The sequence below is a fragment of the Capsicum annuum genome, chromosome 3 (assembly GCF_002878395.1).
Source record: "Capsicum annuum cultivar UCD-10X-F1 chromosome 3, UCD10Xv1.1, whole genome shotgun sequence".
In the NCBI taxonomy this organism is placed as follows: Eukaryota; Viridiplantae; Streptophyta; class Magnoliopsida; order Solanales; family Solanaceae; genus Capsicum; species Capsicum annuum.
The window spans coordinates 159,317,210-159,329,570 of record NC_061113.1 but is presented as its reverse complement, the minus strand read 5'-3'; the positions used below and the strand labels follow the sequence as shown (position 1 = coordinate 159,329,570).

At 30.6% G+C, this 12,361-nt stretch overlaps 1 long non-coding RNA gene across 5 annotated transcripts; it reads left to right on the top strand.

Annotated features, from left to right (window-relative positions):
- The first annotated feature begins 1,887 nt into the window (after positions 1-1,887).
- Positions 1,888-10,505, top strand: LOC107856600. Of its 5 annotated transcripts, none has more exons than XR_007053091.1 (3): positions 1,896-7,893; positions 8,032-8,099; positions 10,150-10,505. It is a non-coding gene; the product is annotated as an uncharacterized LOC107856600 (long non-coding RNA). The 5 variants fall into 5 exon arrangements; XR_007053090.1 differs by lacking the exon at positions 8,032-8,099 and having other exon boundaries at positions 1,897-2,144; positions 2,292-7,893; positions 10,150-10,423; XR_007053092.1 differs by lacking the exon at positions 8,032-8,099 and having other exon boundaries at positions 1,897-2,407; positions 2,481-7,893; positions 10,150-10,423.
- Positions 10,506-12,361: the final 1,856 nt, after the last annotated feature.

Below are 12,361 nucleotides of genomic sequence, written 5' to 3'. Positions count from 1 at the left end.
CCATTCCTATTCATCAAATTACTTTAAAACCACTATTTAAACCTAACCCATGCAAGGACAAACATAAAACATCATATAAACAATAGTTATACAAAACCCTCAACCCAGCTTTTCAAAACCAACCTCAATACCATATGAACAACACATTAAAACTTATGTTTTTAGAAAATTAATAATTAGGGAAGAGTAACATGCTTGAAATACCAAGTTTCACAAAAGGATTTCAACCCTTGAGCCTTTGGATAACCTACTTTTTGGAAACCCTAAGTATGGTTGCTTGAGAGAATTTGAGAGAGCTTTTAAAGTGTTTTAGTATGTTAAGGATGAAATATAACCACCTTAAGTATTTTATAGATATGAGATTTTAATTGGGTAAGGAGAGAATTATCCAAGGTACCCTCAAATTAAAAGCTGAAATTTAGTCGTTAATCACTACGGGTCACTATACTACTCATATAGACTCATCACGACTCGTCGCCCTGAGTCATAGCTAAGACAGTTCCCAGGACACCCACACACTGTTAACCCTATAAGTCAACTCGTACCACGTATAATGGGACCCTATGACTCGTAGGGTTCAGTCATAGTCAACACAGAACCCAATTAGATAAACACTGGACACCCTACGATTTGCACCCAATGACTCGTAATAACTTCTTACAACTAATAGTAAGACACTCGTACTCAGTGTAGAACTTTTGACACATACTTATTGATTTGGTTATGATTGGGTCCATAAGACCCATCAAGACTCCCTATAACTTGTAGGGGTAAGTCGTAATCAAGACAATGAGGATAAAATTTCAAAAAAAAAAATCAAGGACAAAAAACCCAGGGCGTTACATTTACCTCCTTTCTCTAAAACCATTAGATATATCACAACACTAATAGCCCAAACTCCTTATTTCAATACAGAAGATCTGCTTTCTACTTAAACCCATAAAATCATATTTCTCCCCCTTTCTACTCCCCGCCCCCCACACTTCATCTTCAATTTCTCCCCCCACCCTCTACTTTATCTTTAATTTCTCCATTAAAGGAGAACTTCTGTAATACAATGACAATAAACATCAACAAAACAACGTCGACGAAGCCTCGATAAAGAACCTTCACTAAATGAATCTTCATTTTCTCTTCTAAAATTGTGTTTTCTTGTCATCATGTCGAATTTCTTTTGGAGTTAACTACTAAACTTTAGAAAAAAATTTGATTCATTTTAAGTTATGTAGCGGGTTTCATAAGGTATCCTCCATTAATGGTGGGATGGTGAAAGACGTGAAGATACATCATGGGACCCTCTAAAAGAGGTAGAAAAATTATGTATCGTACTGTTCTTTGTGTTACCGATGCATAAAAATAATATATCTGGTGAAAAAATCACAAAATATGTATTAGAATACTAAATTGAACACAGATAGATCAGATTTATGTTTCGGTATGTCTTTGTTTTGCTGAATTTATACTGGGATGCATCAGATTTATGTATCAGTTTATATCGATATGTATCAATATGTGTCTGTGTTGTTAAACTTATACGGTACATAGTCTTATGTTATGTGTTGCTGATAAGCACATAAAAAATATATTTGGCATTAAGCTTGAATTGATTTATTTATCCATAATTTTGAACACAAAAAAATATAATCTTTCTATGAGTTTCAAATTTTTAATTGATTACCAAATTTTGGAAATATTTGAAAGAGAATTAAATGAATGCCTCGCGATTGCTCTATTAATTGACAAATTTCTCTTACTTTTCTTTTTTAATTGCGCATATTTCGAACCGCGTGTATTGGATAATTAAAGATATATCTGAAAGTGACAAGTTTAGAGATTTTATGTAGTTTTGTTAAAAGAAGGGATAGAAGTAATTAGGGTAAACTTGTTGGGATTATGTAAGCTTTACAATATTTACAAAGGTCGGGCCCAAAAGTGACCCGACCCAACAAACATCCATATCTCAGACAACAAATCCTTAGCCGATGAATTTAGGAAAGTAGAAGTAGCTTTCACTCCCTTTATCTTGCTCTTCAATCAACCAATTTGCCATGACTCTTGATACTTCCATGGAATCTACAGTCGACTACACTATAGAGAGTTCAACACCTTGCTTCAACTATGTTCACTTGCTCAATTACTCAACTGTATTGTTATATTTCTCAATTTCTTTAACTTTTTTCATCAAACCAGTGGATTGAGCTTCAATTAAAGCTAATACCACCACTTAATCTAAGAAGTCAGTCAAGAAAACTGTAAAAAGCAATGCTTTGATCCGTGAAATTGTGTAGCAGGTATGTAACACCATAAATTGGTAGCTTCCAATATTGTTTGAATACTCCAATCAGTCGACACCTCAAGCTCCTACCAGGTGTAGATCTTCGTATTCAAGGAACTCACTTCAAACAAGGTATTATCATCTCTTTGGTTGCTACAACTTTCGATGATTTTGTAACCCCCTTTACACTTTTTTACTGTTAAAGGTCTTATTTATGACATTCCTGCTTGGTGAATCTTCAATTTCATCCTGATTGTTACATATACTTTATTGTGAGTATTTCTTCCGTTGTTACTCTTTCGTCTACACCCTCCGCTGATGGATTGAGTTTCATTGGAAACTAATACCACCACCAACTGAAAGTGTAGATTTAAGAAAAATAACATCTCATACATACCATTATGATGTTTGGTTTCGTATGCTACCAAACTTACTCTATTAAAAATATTTCTACCTTTAAAATTATATGAATCGACCTTTAATAGGTATATCCCTCTTATTCATATTGTAGCTTATATTAATGCTTAGCGTAACCAGTGCATAGTCAGTATTCCTTGTCTTGGTGTTATGAATCGTAAACTATCCGTCGAAAGCTCGGTGTTCCTATTTTATCTATGTTTAATATTCTTATTTCTTTTATTGGTACCTCTCTATAATTACTGAATTGAAAATCACTTTCAAATCAAAAAGATAGGTTAGTAAAAAAATCAGTAAGAGTATTACCCTCCCTAAGAAAATGTACTATTCTCACTGATATACAGTCATGATGGCTTTAATGGATTTGACCTCCATTGTCACACTTCATTGAACATCCCACTCATCATTTAAAATTTTCACCATTGTACAAGAGTCTATCTCCACCACAATCTTCTGAATATCATTTTCTTTGCAGAAAATTAAGCACTTTCTAATAGCAATAGCATCTATTACCAAACTTGCAGTGCCTTGAATTCTAAATCCTTTATTAACTATGTATTCCCCTTCCCACTTTCTAATGCAGAATGCAATAGAACTAGGGCCTGGATATCCTTTTATAGTGCCATCAGTATTCACTTTAAGCCACCTATTACTAAGGAAAACCCATTTCACAACTCTAAATGAATATGAGTTCCTGTAGCATTGTGATGAATCAATGATGTTAGCCTAATCCTTTACTGGAATCTCCATTTTAAACCTGTACTTGATGAATCTAATAATTTCAGCATCAACTTCCCAAAAAATCTTCCTCTCATGATAATCGTCTCCATGAAGAATAGTGTTTCTTTTCTTCCACAAAAGCTTAGGAATCAGTATAGGAACCACATTAATCACAGACTTTATTCTTCAATTACCTTTCTGATTTCTCCATAGTCTGACACTTTGTTTTAAATTGAACCTTTGATCTATGATACCAGCATCTCCATTGTAATTGGACCACACTTTATCAACAACCTCATTATTTAAAAATAAATGCTCTATAGTTTCCCTTTCTGGATTTATGCAGCATCTAGAAGTAGTAGTAACTTCAAAATTCCATGCATTCATTGAGACAACTACAAGAACCAAACCTACAAAAACCCTCCGAGAAAGAAAAGAGTTCTTAAAAGGCAACCCTTTGTACCAAATAGCTTTTAGATCTTCATTAACATCAGCTCATTTTCTTAATACCTCCCAGCATTCTTAGTGGTGAATTTGCCATTGCTATTCTTTATCCACCAAGATCTATCCATCATGTTCTCATATAGAAGAGGTTCCATATTTTTCTTGAGATGATCCAAGATATAACTTAGGACTACCTCCTGTATTTTTTTAAAAGCCCACCATTCTTAATTCATAAGCTCATTAATATCCTTTAAAAGATGGCAAGTGAACATCAGTAGGGTGCAAATAATGGACCAATGTTGGTCCAGTTCTCAAACCATATAGATGAAGTGCCACTCATTGGTTCCCACCAAAGGAATTGTTCATTTTCTCCCTACTATTCAACATATCTTTCCACACTTGAGAACCCCCTATCCATTGCAATAAAGTTGGAATTTATATTTTACGGTACTTGTTCCAAAGGAAATTAGTCCATAAATTATTTGTCCTGAATATCTATCACAACTTAGCATGCATAGTTTGGAACATATCTTCAATGAATCTAAACCCTAATCCACCATCTTCTTTGGGTAGAAAGACCTTGTCCCAAGCAGACTAGTGTTTGCTTTTTCATGTGTCTTTATTATGCCAAAAGAATTTAGCAAAAATTCTTTGTAAGTCATTCACCATACTTTTAGGGATAAGGATAGTTGATATAATGTAAATGGGGATGCTTTGTAGAATACTTTATAGCGATACTTCCTTCCCGACATATGATAAGAGCCTACCCTTCCAGGCCTATAGCTTATTCCTGACTTTATTCATCAAATATAAAAAGTATTCCTTCTGGTTCTTTGAATAGGAAATGGGACAACCAAGGTATTTTAGAGAAAAGTACCTTTAGCAATCCCTGTGATTTGTTCCACCCACTACATCCTACCCCTAGAGGTATTATGGTGCATATAGAAAAAACTTTTATCCTTGTTCACCTTCTGCCTAGATTTCTGCACATATTTCTATAAAATCATTATTGTTTTTCCAATAGAATAGTCATTAGAGGAATAAAAAATGATAGTGTCACCAGCATATGTCAATTGGTTCATTTTTTAGCTCCACTTAGGCATACCATATCACATAAAGGAATCATCCTCAAGAAGATGATTAAGAGCCCTTGTCAACACCTCAACAGATAATATAAAGAGAATAGGTGACAAGAGATCTCCTTGTTTCACTTTCCTTGTATAATGGAAAAAACCTATTAATTTCCATTTAATAACACTAAGTAGTAGTTATTTGAGATCAGTCTCCAAATTATATCGACTACTCGATTAGAGAATCCTATTTTCATGAGAACTTTCATAAAAGAATATCAAAAGACTCTGTCATAAGCTTTAGCCATATCAAGTTTAAGAACCATATTAGGAGGTTTACCTCTTTTCTCAAAATCAGTAACCAACTTTTGTGTTAGCAACACATTTTTAAACAATATTTCTCCCTTTCACAAAACCTGATTGATTAGGAAATATCAGTCTAGGCAAAATGATTTCCAATTTATTATGAATAATTCTTGATAGTAGTTTATTCACAAAATTACTCAAACTAATTAGTCTCAAGTCTAAAAAGGATTGAACAGTATCCTTTTTTGGGATGCGAACCAAGTTAGTATGAGTAATTGATTTTGGAAGGATATTTTATGAAAAGAAATCCAGCACCAGTCTGATAACATCCAACCTAACAATGGCCTAACAATATTTGTAAAACCTCTGGAAGCCCATCAGGACCATAATCACTATCCCCATTTAAACTAAAGACAACCTTTTCAATCTCTTCTTCATCAGGGAAAGCCCCTAAAATATCATTATTTTCTTCTATGACCATCTCTGGAATATGATCAAGAAGAGAGAAGTCAGATGTACCCCTATCTTAAGTGAATTGCTTTTGATAAAATTAATAGCTTCATTGGCAATTTTATCCTTCTCTTCTAACCAGAAACCCTATTTATCAAGAATTCTAAACACCTTGAGTCTATTTATCCTCCCTCTCATAATACCATAAAAGAATCTTATAAAACTATCACCACTTTCAAACCATTCATACGCTGCCTTTTATTGTCAAAAACTCTCCTCTAAATTAAAATATATGATGTATTTAGCCTTGGCCTTTTTACATTACGACCCTATTTTCCTGAGAATGATAATCTTCAAATAGTTTTTTTAATCTTGGCTATCTTTTCTCTAATTATCAGCAGCTAAAAAATATCCCCGTATGCTTGCCTACTAAACAAAGTGAAAGCCTTTTTCACCTGCTTACACTTTATTTTGAAGTCCAAAACTAGATTTCAGTATTGTTAGTATCCCAATTCCTTCTTACAACCTCTAGAAAGTATGCATGTTCAGTCCAAAACTTTATAAATTTAAAGGGTCTAAGAAATCTGCTTGTTCTATTCTCGTACTTCAGCAATAAAGGAGCATCATCTGACCTATCTCTATGTAAATGTTCAACCTATACATGGAAGAAACAATTTTGAAAAAAATAATTGGTGAAACATCTATCAAGCCTCTCAAATATGCAATCATCTCCTGCTCTACTATTCCACCATGTAAAGAGGCTACCTTGTATAGTACTTATGTCAAATCACAGGATCCAACACAATGATGAAAATCTTCTACATCTTCAAGTACCATTGGTAACCCCCAAATTTTTTCTGCACCATTTAAAACAACATTAATATCACCCCCTATTATCCATGGTATGTTGAGGTCATTGGCTATAGAGTGAGTATTCTCCCACAACTCCAATCTCTGACTTTTATCACACTTAGCACAAACAACTATCACCATAAATGAGTTACCACTCACTTGATCACTCAACAACATGGAGAGTTATTGATCAGTATCACTAACAACTATAGCATTAAATCCATGGTTCACAAAGAACAAAATTTTACCATTACAATTATGAAAAACTAGAGGCATCTAAATTCTGTTCTTATATATGTTGGTAGTTTTGATATGGTGAAAAGGCTCTGATAAACCTATGAAAGTAAATTGAAACCCATAGAACATCTGAATTCTCTAAAAATCCCTTTGTGAATTTATAGATCTGATATTCCACATAATGACCTTCATTATCAATTTGCCTTTTGGTTCACTATATTTCTCTTTAGTTGGGTTCTGGCTGGTAGTGAAGCCTCCTTAGTACCATATTTCTTCCTTCTTCTTGCTGCTTTGATTGATTTGATTTCTTTTGGTGATAAATCAGCATCCATACTAATGTTATCTTCAAGCTGAACTAATTTCTCCTTACCATCTTCTATTTCTGCATAAATTTCCATCTCCTCAAGATTATGAGTCAATATATTATGTAACACATCATTGGGACAATCAACTACACCACTCCAAATTGGAGTTGCATCAATAGCTAATGAGGAATCCATAATAGATAGTTTACTATTCCCTGTAGTTGATAAACTCCTTTTATTATTGGTAACTGTTGTTACATCTTGCTCGTTTTGATTATTAAATCCTATGACTTTTGCAAGTTCTAGTTGTTCATCACTACCATCGTATTAAGAATTATCTTCTAGAGTAATCAAGGTATGATCATTACCCTTATCCTCCTCTATTGCTAGCTTAATATTAGAGCTAATGTTCGTATTAGATTCCATTGCTTTGTGCATATCGGGACGAGCTTGCATATCTTCTTCACCCTTTGAAAAATTATCTACATTATTGTATAAGGTATCATCTCCCTTTTCTACTGCTTCTAATTATTCATTATTTGTACTATTACTCATATTTGTCTCCAATTTCTTCATTGCACAGGGCTCCTAAGGTTCTCCACTGATAGAGTTGAATTAAGCTCTTTTTCATGAAAAGACTTGGATATCCAGTTCGTTGTAGTTTTATTTTTATCCTATTCCTCATTTATCTCATTATTTTGATCTTTGTTTTGTAATGTATTAATGTCCTTTGTTGCTCTTGTGTGATCCTCTCCTTTTTCTGTCAAAGTTGTAGGTTACATATCCCTTTATCTGGTGCTCTGGCCTTCTCACTAAGGTAATCTTCTTCTTATTGGGTTCCACTATCGATTAGGTCCATATCTCCTTTCAATTAACCTCTGGTAGGGCTAGCTTCAACCTCTTCCTGTTGAGAGTTATTCTCTTTCTCTACTTTCTGCCATTGTGCTTGTTTTAGTTCAAGGTGAAGGACCCTACAATCCTGCTCATTATGTCCTTGCAGTATACACGTCTTACAATATATAGGTAAAAATTTATATTTGCACCCATTCAATTCGTTATTCCTGGTATTAGAATTAACAATTTCCATCACAACACATTTAGGAAAATCTTTAAAGAGATCCAACTGGATCTTAATCCTTGCACAACTAGGTCTGATTTTGTTAACCATAGCCAAATACAGGTGAATTGGCTTTCCCACACCAATGAAAATAAGGACTCTTTCACAAAGAAAGTTGGTTTAAGATCATGAAAGGAGATCCATGCCATGACTGGGTTTTTTTCTCCTCCATTTTAAATTTAGCATCATATATTAAGAGTCGCATTTGATATGAGTAACCATCCTTATCATTAATGTAGTACACATTTTTTTCCATCACATTCATAAATTCTTCAATCAGCTTATGTCTCATGAGAATAGGACAATTTCTAGAAAAAGACAATCCTACAATCACCCTTAATGTTAAGTTGTTTAGGAATTTGTATGTAAAGGTCATCCAACACTGGCCGACCATATGAAAACTTTTCAATGACTGCGTATTGCAACTCTTCTATGATATTCATTCGATCAACTTCTTCCTCCATCCACATGTGTGAGGGATGCCATTTATTTAATTGAGCTTTTTATCGGAATGGGTTGAACAGACAGTTTATTATGGACTTTAGGATTATTAATGGTGGAGGGCTTCAATAGATTGACATATTGTTCCTGCCCTGTTGAGGACTCACTGATCATTGATGAATCAATAGGCAAACTTGTAGTTGCAATGAAGGTATTTTGCGGTAGGGGTGGGAAATTTTCATGAGATTTGGTTAGAGATGACTGCCGACCTTAGGATCAGGCTGAGCGGTGGCCTGATTGGCCATTTCCGGTGAGATTAGGCTTCAGACAGTGATAATGGCTAGATTAGGCATGGAAGAGAGATAATGGCGTGTAAAACTTTTAAGGGAAAAAAACATGAGTGGCCACTCAAAATAATATTAGTCCACGTTTGGGCTTGTGGACATTCCATGACCTAGGGAAAATTAACAAAATAAACTTATTAGATTGTTTATTGCAAGTTATTGCAACTTTCATTTTTAAAAAATCAAAAAAAAAATATTTTATATATTTTTCGCTTTTAAAAAAAGCATAGTAAAATCATTACAGAAAAGGAAAATATAGATTTAATATAACTAAAATGCAATATTCTTTGCTTAAATATAGTTAAACTTAAATAACAATATCCTTTCCTTAAATTTAGTTAATACTAACTAATAAAATACCAATCACACGACTATTCTCTCTTTAGCCATTTTTTCACGTAACTATGCTCTCTTTAATCATTCTTTCTCCATTTTTAAACAATTCAATTTCTTTTTTAACCTTCATATATATTTGTTTTTTTTTTCTATCAGAAATTATTATTTCAATAAAAAGCTTCCACAAATTGTTGTTGTTTCATACAACGTTTGAATATTTTTATTGAAACAAAAAAAATGTCCAATAGTCTTTAAAAAAAAAAATGAGATACAAATATGAATTGTGCTAATTTGCATTCAATCATGATATATCATGAAGGAAGATGGGATGCCTCAAGTATATCTTGGTTATTACCTTTGATATTTTGCATTAATTCTTCTTTTTTCTTTTTTAAATAGATATTGTCTAATTATTGATTAAGAAAAAGACATTCAGAGAAAAAGTTAATATTGTTTTTTATATTTGTTTTTAATCATGTGATGTTGATATGTTTTTCATTCACGAGAACGTGGTGGGAAGTCACAAGAAAAATATTGTTCAATCAATTTATAGGTGTATGATTATTGGTTGTCAATTTTTTATTCGGTCATATTACATTCAATGACCTATTATGTTATTATATTTATTATTTTATTATTTTTTAATTTTATTGATGTGTATGTTTTGACAATATTGAAATATGTTGAAATTATCAAATTTCATATGTTTATCATTTTTTTATTTTTTTGATATGTATGCTTTGTGAATTTTAAAATATGTTGTAATTTTTTTAATTACATATCGTTATTGATTATTGAGTATTAGTTACTTAACATATCTGTATTATATTTGTAGGTAGACCTAAAGATTTTTCTATAGACGGAATTATGTATGATGCAAATACCAAGTATAAAAGATTGCTAAATGCAATAGCAAAACAACTCAAGATCGACATCAACTCAATTCAAATTATCTGTATTATATTTGTAGGTAGACCTAAAGATTTTTCTATAGACGGAATTATGTATGATGCAAATACCAAGTATAAAAGATTGCTAAATGCAATAGCAAAACAACTCAAGATCGACATCAACTCAATTCAAATTTGAGATTAAGTTCTTCATTGATAGATTCCCACCAATCGAAAAAGGACTGATTGTTAATAATCATACATAATAATAAAGTCATGTTAAACTTTTGTTATGTTTTTGCATGATGTTTTCAGATATTAAAATAAGTTTTTGTTGATTTTATAAAAACAATATCATCTTTAGATTCAATTTTTAAAATTGTAGACTCAATATGTTATATGTGTATACTGAAAAATATAAGTAGATAACTAATAATAAAATATTAAAATACATAATTTCAGATAATTGATATCAATTTTAAGATTTAAAGAAAAAATTGATGTTAATTTTAATGTAAAAAAAACACTTGATATAAGTAAAATATAGTGAAATACGATTTATATCGCAAAATATAAGTTCACGAAAGCAACAATTTTAAGTTATTTTATATCAAATTTAATACAAGAGATTATCCTGTTAAGTAAGAAAAAACAATTAATTTGTATGCAATTTGCATGATAAATCATATATTATTTGTTAAAGAAATTTGAATAAAAAAATAATTTACAAATTTATTAATGTGACAAAATGAATATACAAGAGTAACAAAATCTAGTTAATAATTAACAACATAAAAAGATATTTTTGATATAAAATATCCAGTAATAAAATATTTTATTTGGAGTAGAATTAATTTTTTATTTTTCAGACATGCCTCAAGGAAAAAAAAAAATAACACTAAATTGAAGAAACTTTAAATCCGAAAGAAGAAATGAATGTAGGAAAATCCAACTTCATACACATGAATATGAAAAGAATAGAAAAAACAAAAGAAGAAAAATAATTTATGAAAATGAAGATAAATTAGTGGTTGAAAAAAAAATTTATCAGTAAAGTTGATTTGGAAATCCTGTAAACATTGGACTACTAAATTAATTAATAAAGTTAAAAATAGTCAAATATCATGTATAAATATATAAAAAAAAAAAATCTTTACTATCTTTGATTCTTTAATTTGAGAACAAATTATGAAACTTAATTAATAAAATAAAAAACAAGATATAATTATTGATACCAAGAATAACACTTGCCATAATGATCAAAAGATTTAATGAAGAGTGATAACTATTAAATGCTATAAATAAGCATATATTTGAATATTAAATATGGAAAAAAATGTTTTTAATATTTCTAAAAAAAATAGTTTAAAGAAGATAATTAATGGTTGAAAAAAACTTTTATCGGTAAAGTTATTTTGAAAATTCTGTAAACATTGAACTAATAAGTTAATTAATAAAATTAAAAAAAAAAAGTCAAATATCATGTATAAATATATAAAAAAAAAAATATGTTTACCATATTTGATTCCTTAATTTGAGAACAAATTATGAAACTTAATTAACAAAATAAAACTATATAATTGTTGATACCAATAACAACACTTGCATAATTATCAAAAGATTTAATAAAGAGTGATAACTATTAAAGACTATAAATAAGGATATATTTGAATATTAAATATGAAAAAAATGTTTTTTAATATTATTAAAAAATAGTTTTTTCATGAGTAAAAGATCTTGCATAAACAATAATGAGTTTTAAAAGTTTTATTGAAAGTTGGTAAAAGGTAAAAGATTTTGCGTCTGATTTTAGCTAAAAATACCCCGTAAAACGTGAATGTCTTTTGGAATAAAGCAAAAAATATGAAATCAGTTATTTTTTAAATTTATAAGATGTTAAAAAAGGTAAAGATATAAAAATTCTACTGGTGATTAAAGACAATAAAACATGAAAAGTTTAGAAGCAAGTTAATTATTCAAGTTAATAAAAAGTAAAAAAAAATCAGTTATTAACTTTAAAAAATATATTTACCATATATGACTCCTTAAATTGTGAACAAACTTTAATAATTAATTATTAAAAAAAATAAAAAAATATTGATACCTTAACTTGCCATAATTATCCAAAACTTTAATTAAGAGAGATAAATGTTAAAT